This window comes from Aquarana catesbeiana, linkage group LG05 (assembly GCF_042186555.1).
Source record: "Aquarana catesbeiana isolate 2022-GZ linkage group LG05, ASM4218655v1, whole genome shotgun sequence".
Classification (NCBI taxonomy): Eukaryota; Metazoa; Chordata; class Amphibia; order Anura; family Ranidae; genus Aquarana; species Aquarana catesbeiana.
The window spans coordinates 556,924,598-556,943,584 of record NC_133328.1 but is presented as its reverse complement, the minus strand read 5'-3'; positions in this window follow the sequence as shown (position 1 = coordinate 556,943,584).

Below are 18,987 nucleotides of genomic sequence, written 5' to 3'. Positions count from 1 at the left end.
TGCCCTATGGCCCAGTCTCCGAAGGGAGGGGATCATGCTCTGCTTCAGCATGTCACAGTACATGTTGGCATACATGGTTCCCTCAATGAACTGTAGCTCCCCAGTGCCGGCAGCACTCATGCAGCCACCAGACCATGACACTCCCACCACCATGTTTGACTGTAGACAAGACACACTTGTCTTTGTACTCCTCACCTGGTTGCCGCTACACAAGCTTGACACCATATGAACAAAACAAGTTTATCTTGGTCTCATTAAACCACAGGACATGGTTCCAGTAATCCATGTCCTTAGTCTGCTTGTCTTCAGCAAATGGTTTGCGGGCTTTCTTGTGCATTATCTTTAGAAGAGGCTTCCTTCAGGGATGACAGTCATGCAGACCAATTTGATGCAGTGTGCGGTGTGTGGTCTGAGCACTGACAGGCTGACCCCCCCACCCCTTCAACCTCTGCAACAATGCTGGCAGCACTCATACGTCTATTTCCCAAAGACAACCGCTGAGCACGTGCACTCAACCTCTCTGGTCGGTCATGGCGAGGCCTGTTCTGAGTGGAATTGAAGTCCTATATGGTCTTGGCCTCCGTGCTGCAGCTCAGTTTCAGGGTCTTGGCAATCTTCTTATAGCCTAGGCCATGTTTATGTAGAGCAACAATTCTTTTTTTCAGATCCTCAGAGAGAGTTCTTTGCCATGAGGTGTCATATTGAACTTCCAGTAACCAATATGAGAGAGTGAGAGCGATAACACCAAATTAGGCCGGGTTCACACTGGTGCGACATGACAGCCATCCTACTTTGGATCCGACTTTGTCCTGCGACTTGAAGCCGACATATGTCCGACTTTCAATGAACGGGGATCTGACTTAGATGCCCGCCAATACCAGGCACTGTGTTTGGTATGAATCTTGAGGGGGAACTCCACGCCAAATTTTACATAAAAAACCAGCATGGGTTCCCCCCTTGGGTCTGGTATAGATTTTAAGGGGAACCCCCTACGCCGAAAAAATGGCATGGGGGTCCCCCCAAATCCATACCAGACCTTTATCCAAGCATGCAGCCCGGCCGGTCAGGAAAAGGGGTGGGGACGAGCGAGCGCCTACCCCTCCTAAACCGTACCCAGTACCGGGCCGAATGCCCTCAACATGGGGGGTGGGTACTTTGGGGCAGGAGGGCGCCCTGCGCCCCCCACCCCAAAGCACCTTGTTCCCATGTTGTTGAGGACAAGGGCCTCTTCCCGACAACCCTGGCCATTGGTTGTCGGGGTCTGCGGGCAGGGGGCTTATCGGAATCCAAGAGCCCCCTTTAATAAGGGGGCCGCCAGATCCCAGCCCCTCACCTTATGTGAATGAGTATGGGGTACATCGTACCCCTACCCATCCACCTAGGAAAAAAAGTGTCAATAAAAAAACACACAACAGGTTTTTAAAGTAATTTATTAGGCAGCTCCGGGGTCTTCTTTCGACTTCGGGGGTCTCTTCCTTCTTCTCCGCGGTCTTTTCCTTCTTCTCCGTGCTCTCCGGCTTCACCGCGCTCTCCGGTTCTTCTCCCGCTCTCCGGTATTTTCTGCCAGGCTCTTCGAGCTATCTAAAAGAGATATCTTCTGCTCTTTTGCTAGCGGTGGCCCGGTCTTCTCCGCCGTCTTCTTCCCTCTTCTTTTCTTCCGATGTTGACACAACGCTCTCTCCCACTGCAATGCCGTCCGTGTGCACGGTCCACAACGACTTATATAGGGATGGACCCCACCCCTTATGACGTCACAGTCCCGGGGCATGATGGGACTGTGACGTCATAAGGGGCGGGGTCACCTGGTGACATCACCCGGTGACCTCGCCCCATCCCTATATAAGTCGTTGCGGACTGCGCACACGGCATTACAGTGGGAGAGAGCGTCGTGTCAACATCGGATAAGGGTCTGGTATGGATTTGGGGGGAACCCCACGCTGTTTTTTCGGTGTAGGGGGTTCCCCTTAAAATCCATACCAGACCGAAGGGCCTGGTATGCTCTTGGAGGGGGAACCCATGCCGGTTTTTTATTTAAAATTTGGCACGGAGTTCCCCCTCAAGATCATCTGAGCACAAGTCGCATGCTAAAGTCGGATCATGCGAGACGGCGATCCAACTTCAATGACAGTCAATGGGCTGACATAGAATCAAAGTCGGACCAAAGTAGTACAGGGAGTATTTTCAAAGTCTGATCGACTTGTGTCGGACCAGTTAGGACGGCTCCCATAGGGAAACATTAATTTTCACACGTCATGCGACATGAGCTCCCAATGTCGTAGCATTTGTCGCACTAGTGTGAACCCAGCCTTAGACACATCTGCTCCCAATTCACACCTGAGACCTTGTAAAGCTAATGAGTCACAAGACACCGGGGAGGGAAAATGGCTAATTGGGCCACAATTTGGACATTTTCACTTAGGGTTGTACTCACTTTTGTTGCCAGCGGTTTAGACATTAATGGCTGTGTGTTGAGTTATTTTGAGGAGACAGCAAATTTACACTGTTATACAAGCTGTACACTCACTACTTTACATTGTAGCAAAGTGTCATTTTTTCAGTGTTGTCACATGAAAAGATATAATAAAATATTTACAAAAATGTGAGGGGTGTACTCACTTTTGTGAGATACTATATACTAGACGGATTGCACTATATACTTTTGAACTGTATTATATACACTATACAGGCATGTGTACAGACTGCACTATATACTCTGAACTGTATAATATATACTACACTGGCTGCACTATCTACCCTGAAACTGTATTATATATACACTATACGGACTGCTCTATATACTCTGAACTGTATTATAAATATACTACACTAAATACTCTGAAGTGTATAATATTTTTTCAAAGTAGAGGAAAGCTGCACCCAGTCTTCAATTAGTGCAATGCGATCTGGTTATCCCACTGACCAAATATAAGAAAAAATCCAGAGGATCGCTGCACTTAAAATTTCTTTATTGAACCAAAGTTCAAACAAACATTACATGATGTGTAAGTTCATTACGTTTCAGGCTCACAAGCTTATGCCCTTCTTCAGATCAAACACACATCCAAAGTTAAAGTTACACACATGGCTTAAATACCATCATTTTACACATTTGGAATCAATTATGTGATTAGTAATCGATCAAATACAAATTAAATCCTTTTCTTATACATCCTTATATCACAGGTGGGGAAATGGTTAGCAAAGCATAGAACCCTCCCATATTTCAACAGAAGCTTTCAACTTGTTTAATCTGTCAAAAAGAAACATGTACACATTTATCACTATCTGGCCATCACATCGAATTAATTATCACCTAAATAAACAAATATAAATCCAGATCTGTATGCAACCCCTTAGGGGCAATAGTATCAAGAAAATTAATCCAATGTACCTCGCTTTTTTTAAAATGGATTCTCGGTTACCACCCCTCCCATTCTTATTAATTCTCTCCAGTATCATGAATTTTAATTGGGAGATCGAATGTCCTTTCTCCAAAAAATGTCTTGCTGAACTGTATAATATATACTACACTAACTGCACTATATACTCTGACCTATATTATATATATACTACACTGCTGACTGTACACTGCACTAACTACCTGCCTAATCTCCATTCATTCACTATATACAGCCACCGTGTAAGCAGCAGCCTTATCTAGTGTGGGGTGTGGACTTTGCTCCTGAGCCATGATTGGCCAAAGGCACCCTACCTTTGACCAATCATGGCTCTCACAGCACATTGCGCTGTGTTTGGCCAAAGTATGCAGGTCAGGTGCATGCTTTGGCCAATCAGCAGCTGTCAATGCACTTCGATGTAGCAGTGCATTATGGGGCGCTCCGCGGCGGGCGAACTTGCCGCGAGAGGCCCATATGTTCGTTTGTTCTATGAACAAACGAACACCCGATGTCATCGAGACCATCCTTACTATGCACCTTGAGTCTTTGTGGTATTTTTACAGGTACCTGCAATAGAAATTCCACGCCCAGCCAGAAGTGTTAGAGTGTGTGATGCTGTTCATAGAGTCGTGGCCACAGGAACAGGGGACCCCATACGTCAAGTAGCTCTTTTTGGGGAAAGTACTTTTTTTTTCTTTTTTTTTTTTTCATCTCGTCCTTTGAGAGGTGACATCAAGTGTGTAGCTAGTTCAGTACTAAGAAGTTGCAAGCTTCAGAAAAGGAAATTTATTTATAAAAATGCATCGATGCATAAATAATTGACAAATTATTTAAAAGAGATGTCCTGGAAATGGAGTCCCAAAATACATAGAGGCATTTGCAAATTCTTATATGTATTTTGGGACTCCATTTTCAGGTTGTCTCTTTTAAATAATTTGTATTAAATGTTTATCTTTTATACAAAAAATGTCTACATTACTTTTCTCTGTTGATATTACATACTATTCATTGTTTGTGTCACTGCCCATTTAGTCCCACTCCCTAGAGGGGTCCCCTTTCTCTTTTAATGTTTTAAAGGGATGATGGCACTTGGCAACACACGGCCAGATTTTTATACATTTTCACAACTAAAACATGTGTATCAACAGTTGTTCTAGGTGTACTCTATAATGCTTCTGAAGTGAAATTAATAAATTTGTACAAGCAATATACGCTTCATACACTGCAGAGTGCATGCTGATCATTTGTATTTTCGTCAGCAATACACATTTACAAAATCTACTATCACTATATAGACATCTCTAAGCGAGGCATTTAACAGAGGTTCAATCTCACAAAAGGAATTGATGTTTCAGGAACTTACAAGTCCGCTTTGTAAAGGTGTGAAAACATTCACAACCGTGTCTAACAATTAAGGCAATTATTACTCTTAACTAATTTTAAACCTTTTTAATATTTTAATTTTGAAATTACTTATCAAAATGTTGTTTTACAGCTACAACAGTAGCATTCTTGCAAATGATTTTAAATGAACATTAAAGCCTTGCTTTGGGCATATAAAAACTAAACTAAAAAAAGTTCCTCCTTATGCCGCATACACACGACCGGACTTTACGGCATACTTAGTCCTGAGGACCAGAGTCCGTCAGACAATTCGATCGTGTGTGGACTCCAGCGGACTTTTTTTCCCCAAAAGTTTGACGGACCTAGAAATGAAACATGTTTCAAATGTTTTCGATGGACTCGAGTCCGGTCGAAAAGTCAGCTTGTCTGTATGCTAGTCCGACGGACAAAAACCAACGCTAGGAAGCTATTGGCTACTGGCTATGAAATTACTTATTTTAGTCCAGTCGTACGTCATCATGTACGAATCCGTCGGACTTTGGTTGATCGTGTGTAGGCAAGTCCGTTCATTCGTAAAGTCCGTCGTAAAGTCCGTTGAAAAGTCCGCCGTAAAGTCTGCACATGTGTAGGCGGCATTAGTGTTAGGGCACTTTTTCAAGCAACCACCAGCTCCTTTTAGTTATAATTGATCAGGACATGCTGCCTTATGACTGTTGTAGCATTAGAATTTCCTATTAGGAGACTGGTCACCCAAGCTAATTAGTTGTGTGCTGAGTAATCCATCTACTCAACACCCCCAAGCTCTGCAAGGTGCACCCATGTCATCCTACTGAAAGTTGAGGATTTGGGTACTGGGGAAAATGTCATCTGGATTTTAGCAAGAATTTTCTACAGACAGAAAATAGATAAGTAAAATGATTTAGAAAAAAAAAAATGGATGGATGCACAGGAGTGGGAAAGGAAAGGAGAGTGGGGGGAACCTCCTCATCAAAAATTTTGATTTTCCCAAAGATGTTAATTGTATTGTATTTTTTTGAAAATCTGACCCATCCTCTATAGCAGGGATATGCAATTAGCGGACCTCCAGCTGTTGCAGAACAAGTAACATGAGGCATAACAAGACTCTGACAGCCACAAGCATGACACCCAGAGCCAGAGCCATGATGGGACTTGTAGTTTTGCAACAGCTGGACATCGGCTAATTGCATATCCCTGCTCTATAGCATACAGTACATTTTGCTCTAAATGTGCTGGTTTAAACTTTAGTCGCTTAAAAGGGCAATCAGTAATAGCTATCTGCAACTGATAAAATATGTTTCCGGGCATACTGAAATATGTGCTTAATAAGTGACACATTTATCTACAATATATATGCAGGTTATTGAATAATCAAGGTTACATCTTTAAATGGTATCCAGCATACAGTACATTTTACTCTAAATGTGTTGGTTTAAGCTTTGGTCACTCATGCTTAATAAGTGACACATTTATATGCAATATAATAAATAAACATGGTGTAAGATTGGGTGATCAGACTCAAGTGGTAGGTGCGTTTTCAGTGAGTACGCCAGTCCAGAACTGAATTTTTAAGGGCCTGGTAACCCACTTTTATTTAAAAGCACGGAAAAGTTCACAAAGACATCAGTAGCCCACACAGGGGGGTTCCACCATTACTGTATCTTGCATAGCAATACTTTGGCCTCCTGGCTTACATTCTTGCCATACGACTGCTTCAGGCCTTTAGCCTAGGCCTTAGGTTTGCTCCTCAGAACAAAAGAGTTTCCTAGAGTTAAGCTTACTCCAGATCAGTGCCTTGCTGCTCTGTCACCAAGGACATCTGCCTCCTGCATACATGCATGCTCTGGCTGCACCCATGCAGCCTTTGACTCCTCTCAGAGGAATGGGAGTCCACTTGACTCCCATGCACAGACTTCCTGTCTGTTGGGTGGAGCCCTGAGCCATAGTCAGGTCACAACTAAATAGCCCAACACACAGCTGTGCAATCAGCATGCCTTTCTTTCCAAAATTTGGCGTAAACCAGCAATCTTAAAAGTAGCATGGGGTCCAACTGCCACATAGGTTACACTTTTAAATGGGATTTCTGTTACTCAACAGCTCCAGTCAAGCATCTTGTGTTAACATCATCCAAAAGTTTTTTCTTCTGATACAGATTTTTCCTAAACCAACCTAAACTACACTATTAGTGCTTCATTATCTGATATTGCAGCATTTGCCCCTCGTTTTTTCACATGGCAAAAGGTGTGTTTGCTTCTGTGTTTGGTGTGCCATTAACAATTAATGGCACTGAAAGCGCAGCTAGTAATTTCAGGTTTATAAACATGGCCATACACTATACATTGTCTGATTGTACAAACATCCATAAAGACAGTGAACTAAGTGCCTGTAGAATTAATGGAAAGCTTTGATATTTTTGCAAAAAAAGGAAATTAATGGTATATTGGTACATAGGGGAGCTTGAACTTAGAACTAAAAAGGTGAACAAAGGTAAACGTAGCCTTTAAGTTTATACTCGCATAGCTTTTACTTGGCATTTTGAAGTGGGCAGGAGATGAGATAGTAGTCTATGTGGATAGAGTTATAGTATTGAAAACAGGAAAAGGGAAGGGAGATGGGCGGAGCCTAGTGGAGCAGACATGCATTGTTAGAGCTCCGCACCGCTGAGGAGAGAAGAGAAGGACAAAGCGGAGCCTGCAGGCTCAAAAGGTATCCATTTGAACCTTTTTGCCCCAGGGAACAAACTGTGAAAGTTTGGGCAGGAAATATGGTACTGGGAGGAAACCGTGGCAGAAATAAAAATCACCTCACAAAGAGCTCACAGGCACTCACTGCAACTAAAGCAGCTCCAGTCACCTCACAAGATACAGCATCAGGGCGCTCTCACAGACAGAAAATGTCACAGCAAGACTCTCCATTTGAGTCAGATACAGAACAAATCCTCTCACAAACCTCTCCACAAGCCTCCTCAGCATCCCCAGTAATATTATTACAATTTGAAAAGATGCTTCATAAGGCTTTAAAACAAACCTCAGACCAAATAACAAAAAGCCTAACCAAAGAAATAAGAGAGCTGGGAAACCGCACCGCAGCCCTAGAAATAAAAATGGATGAAATTGAAATTACAACCCAAGTAAATATAACAGAATTGGAACAATTAAAAGAACAGAATTTAATACTTCAAACTAAGCTCGAAGATTACGAAAATAGAGCCAGACGTTCAAACTTGCGCATAAGGGGAATACCTGAAACTGTGACAGACCTGCAATCTACTATTACTGCTCTATTACAAGAACAAAAGCCAGATATCCCTATTGAACGTTTAGAACTGGACAGAGTACACAGAGCCCTCACAGCCCAAAAGAAAGATGGACCCCCACGAGATATAATCAAAAAATTTCATTATTACAGAACGAAAGAACAAATACTAATTGCTGCAAGAGAAAAAAAGGAACTTAATTTTCAAGGACACAATTATCAAATTTTTGCTGACCTATCCCAACTTACTATTACTAAAAGATGATCCATGAAACCCCAACTAATGGAACTGCAACGCCACAACATTATGTATCAATGGGGCTTCCCCTTTTCAGTCAGATTTAACTACCAAGGTACAATTTACAGAAGCAGATCAGCAGATGAACTACAACAAACCCTTTTAAAATTAAATCTGACAGAACCCACAAGCAGCAACTCTCCCACACGCAGAAGAATGGCATCATCTTCACCTTCAGGCAGCACTCAGAAAATTTCAGAACAAAATGGGAATCATCATTCTCACAAAAGAGGCTGTTATGCCACATCATCCATGGACCAAGAAGATTCAATGGACTGACATCCTAATTCCTGATATCTCTTCATTTATTATACTAAGAGATGGTTCTCTATAAAAAACCTGTATTTATAACTGAATGTAACTGCATTCTGATAGTCACACACTGTGTGGGATCATGTTACATTCCAGTTATATTTCTTATTACTTCTGATTTATATAGCCTTAGAATATATAAGTGAAATAAGGAAATTCTTGTTCAGTTATATATTATCAGGTAATAACAATAGATTTATTACTTTTTAGGACAAATATGTTCAATAATCCAGAAGTAATGGAAGCTTTTTCTTTCTTTTCTTAAAACAAATATATTATTACCTAACTAGTTCCTAGAATTATGTTTTTGTTTATTCTAATCTGAAGCAATACAGCCTCAATTTTATGAGTTAACATATCTAAACAGTTACATATGAATAAAATATGTAATTGTTTACTCTAAAAGGGTTAAAATCCCCTTCATCAATACCAAAGTTATTAACAGTACCTTTCTAACTGAATTATTTAGCCTAGGGCAAGACTAACCATATACAACCACCCTGGAATAAATAATTTCAACAAAAACTATATTCTGCACTCCAATTAATGAAACATCATTTTGATGTCTTTTGACATAGCACTTCTCTCCTGTAAGCGGAAGATCCGTGTACCCCCATTAGCCCTCCTCATTCTCCCAACCATATTATGTGGGAGTGTGACGAAGGCACTTATTCCCCTGAGAGAGATATTTATTCTCTTTCACGGGTAAATTGTGATTACTTGCAAAAAATAATTTATACAATGTATCATCTAATCTCATATGTTTTTTGTTTACTCTTTACTCCAGAATTTACTGGTTTCTTTTCTATCTATTCATCTCTTCAGTCCACACAGGTTGATCTGCGCAGTCAGCTCTGCATAAAAAAAAGTAAGTCAAAACGATTTGATCTATTGCCATGGCACCACTGAATATACTTTCCCTGAATGTTCAGGGAATAAATGTCCCACAAAAAAGGACCAAAGCCTTCCGTACTTTCCATAACAAGAAGGCTCACATAGTATGCCTCCAAGAAACACACTTCACCAAAGATTCTACTCCAAAATATATTTCTCCTTTTTATCAACAAATTTACACGGCTTCTGCCTCTACCAAGCAAAGGGGAACTCTAATTGCATTTCACCGATCCACACCATTCACCTTATCATCAGAAATTAAAGACCCAGAAGGTAGATACCTGATACTCATGGGTTATATAATGGATACAGCAATCACGGTGATTTCCTACTACGCTCCTAACAAACAACCTACACCATTCCTCTCACATATATTACAAGTGATTAATACACACAAAATAGGAACAGTGATAATGTGTGGGGATTCGAACCAGGTCCTCCTCCCATTTCTAGATAAATCACCTTTTACACCATCCAAAATAACCTCTAGATTACCTTTTTCTCAACTTCTTTCCAAATACAATCTGGTAGATTCGTGGAGAGAAAGTAACCCAATGAAAAAGAAATTCACTTATTTCTCGCACCCTCATCAAACCTTCACCAGAATAGATCATATTTTTCTAACAATAGGAATGATACCAGAAATTATTGCATCAGATATAATTCCGATTCCGTGGTCTGACCATAATGCAGTATACACTACTATAGCCTCAGCCATACCAAAAGCGCATGACCCAACGTGGTACTTACCGGACATAATGCTCAAACACCCACTACATCAGATGGCCATTGAACAAGCTTTAAAGGAATACATATCAATTAATAATACAACAGAAATCTCCCCAATAACACTGTGGGAAGCTCATAAGCCTGTCTTGCGTGGTACAATACAAAGACAAATGGCACTATTTAAACGGGAACGCAAAAATCTAGCAAAAAAACTAGAACTCAATTTTAATGCAGCCTACATATCATTTCAAGATAATCCATCTCAGAGTACAAAATCTCATCTGGAAAAATCTAGATTGAAATACGATCTATTTCTCACTGAGTCAGTTGATAAATCCCTCAAACGCTCCAAACACAATTTCTACATGAATACAAACAAACCAGGTACATATTTGGCTTGGGCATTAAATTCAACTAACAAATCTTTCAAACCAATACATTTGAAATTATCAAAAAATGTTTACACTTGTAATCCAGTTAAAATAGTCCATAAATTTCACTCACATCTCGCAACTTTATACAAGACAAACAATGAATTTAATCCTACAGAGGCTGAATCCTTCTTCTCAAAAATAACCTTACCTGAGTTATCTCAGAATCAAAAAAGCAGTTTGGATGAGCCTATAACTATAGATGAAGTTGCTAACGCCATAAAAGACCTAAAACTTAACAAAAGACCAGGCCCAGACGGCTACTCGGCTTTATACTATAAAACATTCTCAGAAATACTCTCTCCCATTCTCACTGAAACTTTTAACAAACTTCTAGATGGACATTCTTTTCGGCAAGAAACACTAATGGCAATTGTTTGTATGATCCCAAAACCCCTTTCTGATAGTTCCTGTGTGAATTATCGGCCTATCTCTCTGTTAAACCTCGATATTAAATTATTAGCAAAAATAATAGCAAAACGTCTCAATAGCATTATAGGAAAATTAATACAGATCAAGTAGGCTTCATGCCAAATAGACAGGCAGGCGATAATATACGCAGGGCAGTGTTATTGGCACATATTGCTAAAAAACGGAAAATCCCTTTATGTTTTCTATCTCTCGATATTAAGAGGGCATTTGACACAGTATCCTGGCAATATATGCAATATTCATTACAAAAATGGTGTTTTGGACCCCATTTTTTAACATGGATCAAAGCATTATATAATAAACCCAAAGCCTATATAAAATATGCTGGATACAAATCTGAAGCCTTTAATATCGAAAGAGGTACCCGACAGGGTTGCCCATTATCTCCCTTATTATTTGCCCTTATACTCGAACCCATGGCCCAATACATCAGAACAAACCAAACTATAACTGGCATTGAAGTAGGAGGTATTACACACAAATTATGTATATTTGCAGACGATATATTACTTTTTCTATCATCACCACAGGTCTCTGGTCCTAACTTAATACCAGCTCTTGATGGATTTGCAGCCCTATCCGGCCTTATGATTAATCCTAAGAAATGCCTAGTGCTTAATATTTCACTCACAAACATGGAATTGATCCCGGCTAGGGCTGCACTCCCATTCACATGGGCAGAAAAATCAATCCCATATCTTGGAATTCATTTAACAGCATCTCATTCTGACTTATTCTCAACCAATTATCCTACTGTATTAAGACAGATCACAAATCTAATAAAACAATGGTCGCAACTTCCTTTATCCTGGATAGGGAAGATTAATGCAATCAAAATGACCATTCTACCCAAATTGCTTTATCTATTCAGAGTCCTCCCTATTCCAATTCCTTCCTATTTTTTGAGAATAGTACAAAAAAGAGCAACTTCGTTTATATGGGGCTCTTCTAAACCACGTATACCTATACACACACTACATCTTCCCAAAAATAAAGGAGGCCTGGGATACCCTAATTTTACTAACTACTACAGAGCAGCACATTTGGCCAGTCTGTCCAAATACCATGCAAAACAGGAAATCCCATTATGGGTATTTATAGAGGCTTCAGAAAATGACCCTCTATTAATATCAAATTTATTATGGCTTGATCCTAAAGACCGCTTTAAAATTCATAATCCCATAACTAAACACTTCTTATCTCTCTGGGATAAACTAAAAACCAAATATCAGTTACAATCTCCACACAATCCTCTCCTTTCTTTTATCAGAAATCCGGCCTTTTATCCGGCATGGATCTACCCAAATTCTTTTAAGGCTTGGACAACATCAGGCATTCAGACACTAAATGACTTCATAGCATCTAAATCATTCCTTTCATTCCCATCGCTTAGAGAAAAATATGATCTACCAAACTCTGAGATATTTAGATATCTCCAAATCAAAAATTTCTATACACCATTCCTAAAGGGGGATACACAATTATCCCAATTATCCATTTTTTAATCAATCTGTACAAAAGATCCATTTGCTAAAGGTACAATTTCATCACTTTATAATCAATTATATGGAGTAGCAAATCTTAATAGACCCTCTTACGTTCAGAGGTGGGAGGAGGACCTGGGACGAACTTTAGAAGACACGGACTGGTCTAACATATGACTCACATCTAAGTCATCTTCACCCAACATCTTAGCACTGGAGACAAATTATAAAGTCCTAACTCCCGGGAACCTTGTACCCGCTAGAGTGGCAAAATATTCACCTAATACCTCAGCTCTTTGTTTTCGAGGATGCCCAGAAATAGGCACATATTTACACATATGGTGGACGTGCCCAGTAATCCAAACCTTCTGGAAGGAAGTCTTCGTGATTGCATCTAAAATATTTAAAAAAATAATACAACCAGATCCATATTTAACTTTACTTAATCTAAAACCGGAATGGTTAACACTCTCTCAATTCAAACTTATGATCCAACTAATAACGGCTGCAAAACAAACAGTGGCCAAGGCATGGAAATCTCCTACATTGGTACTAGCAGAAACAATTCACAGAATGAATAATACAATGTCCCATGCTAAGATGGTAGCCATCGATCAAAATCAAATTCCAAAATTTGAAAAACTTTGGCATCCTTGGATAAAATAACAGTTCCTGTCAAACTTCAATGACTCTGTCCTGTTGCCATGGTAACAGATTAAATGACTTACAGAGACACCCATTCTAAGGCTTCAAAGAGAACTAAAAAGAATAATAAACTGACGAGCGGGACAAACTTGTGGACCATACCTCTACCTTTCAACCCTTTTTCTTCTTTCTCTTTCCTTTTCTCCACCTTACGATTAAAGCTCATTATCAGAATTCATTTGACCTATATACACTCTACTTGTAAACAATATGTATAGTAGGTATAAATCATTTAAATACCTACAAATGTAACTAAGGAAATGATATAAATGATATAAACCCTACTGTAAAACAATGAGCTTACTTTATAGATCCTTGTAAACTTACTTTATGTATCTTTATAACATTGTATACTCAATAAACTTCTTTTGACAAGGAAAACAGGAAAAGGGTCTCCTGGGTTCTGTAAAGTTCACCATACACTATATAATCTAATTGTACAATCTCCTTTTAGATCTATCATCAACTATGTAGTGTAAGGGCCTGCCTGATTGGATACAGAGTGATTGACTAGATAGGTGTTTCCTCCTATTATATACATTTGGCAAATCTAAAGGAGACTGTATAGTGTATGTCCACTTTTATACACCTAAAATTACTAGTTGCGCTTTAAATGCCATTAATTGTTAACGGCACACCAAACACAGAAGCAAACACACATTTTGCCATGTGAAAAAACAAGGGGCAAATGCTGCAAAACGCACAGTAAAAAAAAAACACAACCCACAAAATGGCAAAATGTCCCATTAACCACATGTAACCAACAGGCTGCCCTATGTGTGTCACAGGAAAAACTAGACACAAAACGTTCGCTCCCACTATGCTAGATGTGAATGGGGCCGAAAGTGAAATCAGTGCAGTAACACAAGAACAATGAGGCTCCATTCACATCTGTGAGCTTCCTTGCATTTCAGAAATGCGCTACACCAAAAATCGCAGTAAAAAAACGCACCAAGCGCTGCAGCAAAAAATTGTCCTGAAGCTTCTTTGGGGAGATTGCTGTGTGTAGGGCAGCCCATTCAGGTGCCTGCCCTATGTGTGATGAGTGAAAATACTCACACGCCTCCGCCCCTCGCTAAAAAAAAACACATGTGGGAATGCGAGTTCCCGCTATGCAGAGTTGTGAACAGGGCTTGACAGCTGAGTGTTTCTTGTACTTGTATAAAGATGGCCATACACGATGCAATCTGATTGTATATTTAGTGGGAAGGCTGATCACTGATTGGTTGCATTTAATTTAAAAAACGTGCACCTGGGAATGGGTGAGCCCATCAGTGCCACCCATCAGGGCGTCTTATCAGTGTCCATCAGTGCCCATCAGTGACGTCTTATCTGTGCCCATCAGTGCAGCCTCATCTGCGAATATCAATGAAGGAGAAAAATTACCCGTTTTCTAAATTTTATAACAAACTATGAAACGTTTCTTTTTTTCAAAAATTTCTGTCTTTTTTTTGTTTGTTTAGCAAAAAATAAAAACCCAAATGGTAATTAAATACCACCAAAAGAAAGCTCCATTTGTGTGAAAAAAATGATAAAAATGTCATTTGAGTACAGTGTAGCATGACCGCGCAATTTTCATTCAAAGTGTGACAGTTCTGAAAGTTGAAAATTGGTCTGGGCAGGAGGGGGGTTTAAGTGCCCAGTAAGCAAGAGGTTAAACAGCCCCATTGCAATTGCTCCCACCTCTAATGAAGCACTCTTTGCTTACATGTCAGGGGCCAAAAGTGCAGGTGATACCCTCGGCTCAGAAAGCTCATTGCCTGGGAGTGATATAAATCCAGTTCAGGTTTTATACTCTTTCTGCTGTTTTTCTTGAATTATGATGCCTAAAGAGTAAATTTAGCATTAGTGTATTTGGTAGTATTACTTGTAATTGTGATATTAATAATTCATTGCAAAATTTATGTTTTAAAGATTGTGTGAGAAGTCTAGTTAGGATGTCTTGGAAATAAAATTATATTGAAGCCTCCAACCCCACTATTATAATCTGATACTTTGAAGTTGAAGAACACCACAAAAATTAAAGGTCAGTAAAGTAATAACCACTTTCTACATGTTAACAAAATTATACAGAAACAGCAATATTTCTAAACAATAATCTAATATTTTTGGAAAGGGTTCATTGTGCAAATAATTAAACACAGTGATTTAAAATTAAGGAGGTATGTAGAAAAATGCCAATTCAATATAAAAGGTAAGTATGTAGAAAAAATGCCAATTCAATATAAATGGGAGTTTATGTAAAAGATAGAAAATAAGTAATAATGTTCAACACCTTTTATAGCACATAAAAATGATATCCAAAACTTTTTTTCAGAAAAAATGCAGATAAAACCATGAGGGGAAATATTTTCCTCTGTCAATGGCAACAGGTTTTTGTTAACCGTTTGCCGCCCGCTGGCCGTCATATGATGGCCAGGCAGCGCGGCTCTTGTTCTGGGCTGGTGTCATATGATGTCCGTCCATTTAAACAGGGCAAGCGTGCGATCGTGTGCGCGCAGCCCTGTACCTTCGGTGGCGGTGTGTCACGGAGACACCGCTCGCCAGTGGGGTGGGGGGGTGAACAGCCATTGGGCATGGCTGTTTACCATGTGATCGGCCGTGAAGAAGTCAAAAAAAAAAAAAAAACTCTATTCAGGGAAATGGCGCAGTTCAAATAATAAATATAAACTACATATGAATCCAATTCACTATTATAAATGTTATCAGCTCTACGTATGAAGTGAAACAGTGTTAAAGGTATATGTAAACCTCTACACACAAACAAACAAAAATAAAATAAAATAAAATATATGGTAAAGATGTGTGTGTACACAGCCTTGGTCAACTCAAAAAATTAAAAATGGCATATGATGCAAATGAGCTTCATAAAAAAATAATAAAAATAATAAGTGTTAGGTGCCACATAACACAATAACTTAAAGGATATAAGTATAATATGTGAACATAAAAAATAAATACATTAAAAATCAACGACTATTAGTGTTCAACTAATCAAAATAAATATTAAAAAAAAAAAATATATATATATATATATTACATGTAATAAGGATAAGTGTTCTGTGCCAAAAAATATATATGGACACAAAAAAATTATATATATATATATATATATATATATATATATATATATATATATATATATATATATAATTTTTTTGTATATAGATTTTATATATATAAATGTGGACTCAAATGAGCAATTAAAAAACAAAAATGTATAAAAAAAATATAAAAAAAACACAGTGCTAATCTGCACAAAAAATAAGTAATAAAGTGACAGGTGCTAATCCAGAGTGATAAGTCCCAAAAATATATAATGAACATATGTGTATATTTATACACTATCAGAAAACAGTCTGTGAAATGTGATCCGTGCAAAAGAGGACTAGTGAAAAAATATGTGAATCTTCAGTGATCCCCACTTTCATCTGTATCACCCTATTGTGCTTGCACTCACCGGAGCACCCCACCCCTACAGGGGTAACAGGCGTAGTGGATGTGTTCCAATGGTGTTGTCCCCCTCTTGCATGAGGCGTCCCCTCGAATCCGTGCAACTGTATTCCACCTCTCCAAAAGCGGCATTAAGGATCTCCACCGACGGGCGTTCCCATATATAAGGTAAAAGGATGAGCCTTATAGTGTGAATCCGTGGAACCAAAGTGGTACTTTATTAAAAAAATTCTCATATAAAGTTTAAAAAAAGCTACAAAAGAGCTGTAAACAAAGTAGCACTTCCGCGATCGCTGGCATGGTGAGGGCGTGCGTTCCACAGCCAGGCTAGCAGAAACCAGAAGTTCAAACAAGGAAATGACGTAGTGCGTGCCAAGTAAGTCCCTGCTTACGCGTTTCATCATACGGACATCATCTGAGTCACAGATGGTACTGCCCCACTTTGCACGGCAAATGCGAGCATGCTGCGTGTGCACGTCAGTGACGGCATGTTCCCGGGAACACTGCTCGTCACCAACGCTGGTAAACAGCTATTGGCCAGCGGCTGTTTACCACGTGATTGGCTGTGATCCTTTCACAGCCAATCACTAAATGTAAACATAGAGCGGTAATGAGATGTTACCGGGTTCTCCTCCTCACACATCTCGTTACCGCTTAGAGTGTACACCAATCACACTGATTGCCCCCCCAATAAACAGGACCTGTCACCACCCATCAAAGTACCTTTCACAGTTCATCTGAGTACCTGTCACAGTTCATCCGAGTACCGGAGTACCTGTCACAGTCCATCTGAGTACCCGAGTACCTGTCACAGTCCATCTGAGTACCCGAGTACCTGTCACAGTCCATCTGAGTACCCGAGTACCTGTCACAGTTCATCTGAGTACCCGAGTACCTGTCACAGTTCATATGAATACCGAGTACCTGAGTACCTGTCACCACCCTTCAGAGTAATGAACCATTCAAAAGACTCATTTTCCTCATAGATTATACATTGGGGTGTTTGCTTTCCAAAATGGGGTCATTTTGTGAACAATTTCATTGTCCTGGTGCTTCAGGGCCTTCAAAAGTGTAATAGGTGGTTGAGAAATAAGATGTGTCATTTATGCTCATAGAACGCCTGAAAGTACTACTTCAATGTTGGGCCTTTGTATGTGGCCAGGCTGTGTAAAAGTCTCACACATGTGGTATGTTCGGTATGTTCTCGTCTGCTACTCGGGAAGAGTAGCAGAATGTATTTTGGGGTGTAATTTGTAGTATGCATATGATGTGTGTGAGGAATAACCTGATAATATGACAATTTTGTAAAAAAAAAAAAAAAAAATCTTCATTTTGCAAAGAATTGTGGGAAAAAAATACAACTTAAAAAAACTCACCATGCTACTTACTTAATACCTTGGAATGTCTACTTTCTAAAAAATGGGTCATTTGGGGGATATTTGTACTTTCCTGACTTGTTAGTGTCTCAAGAATTGAGATACACTGAGACCACACATCATTATATGGGAAGATGGTCTCATTTAATAGGCAGACCCATTTCAGTCCAGATATGGGAGGGGATTTGGTCCTCTGTTTCCAAGTCTTCCAAATGTGTAACCCAGCGGGAGGCATCCATGCAAATTCTCATGTTTTAGTATAGAACCCCTGACGTTATCCATAAATATGACCCCTCAGTCTCGCCGTGCTGTTGGCGATGCGGGACTGACACGGGTTCCTTATTCCACATATTTTGGCAATGTTCAATGACCCATCCCTTTTGGTGTGAGGTGAGGCTCCTGATACAGAAGTTGTTGAATAAATCCCTCTCACTTGATCCCTTACATTATTTGTTGGGCCTTCCTTTCCCTGGCATAACCAGAAGAGCCAACCAGCTTCTTTCTTACTTATTACTGGCTGCCAAAATACTTATTCCCCTATGCTGGCTGTCCAACGCACCCTCTCCTTGGCCCAAATTTTTACAACTAGTGGCTGAAACCCGGAGGATGGAATATCTAACGGCTTCAGTACATGACACTATCCCCCAATTTGATAGGGTGTTGGAACTTTGGGATCGGTCGGAATTTGGGACTCCTATGCTAACTAGCGCTTCTTAAAAGTTTTCTTGGCATAATACTTCTTGTGGTCATGGTGCCTCCCCTCCCCCACCTACTTCACCCCTATGTGTGTCATCTGGAGTTTCTTATCCCTTATCACATGCCCTTCATGGAATCTTTGTTTTTCCCTTTATGTGTTGA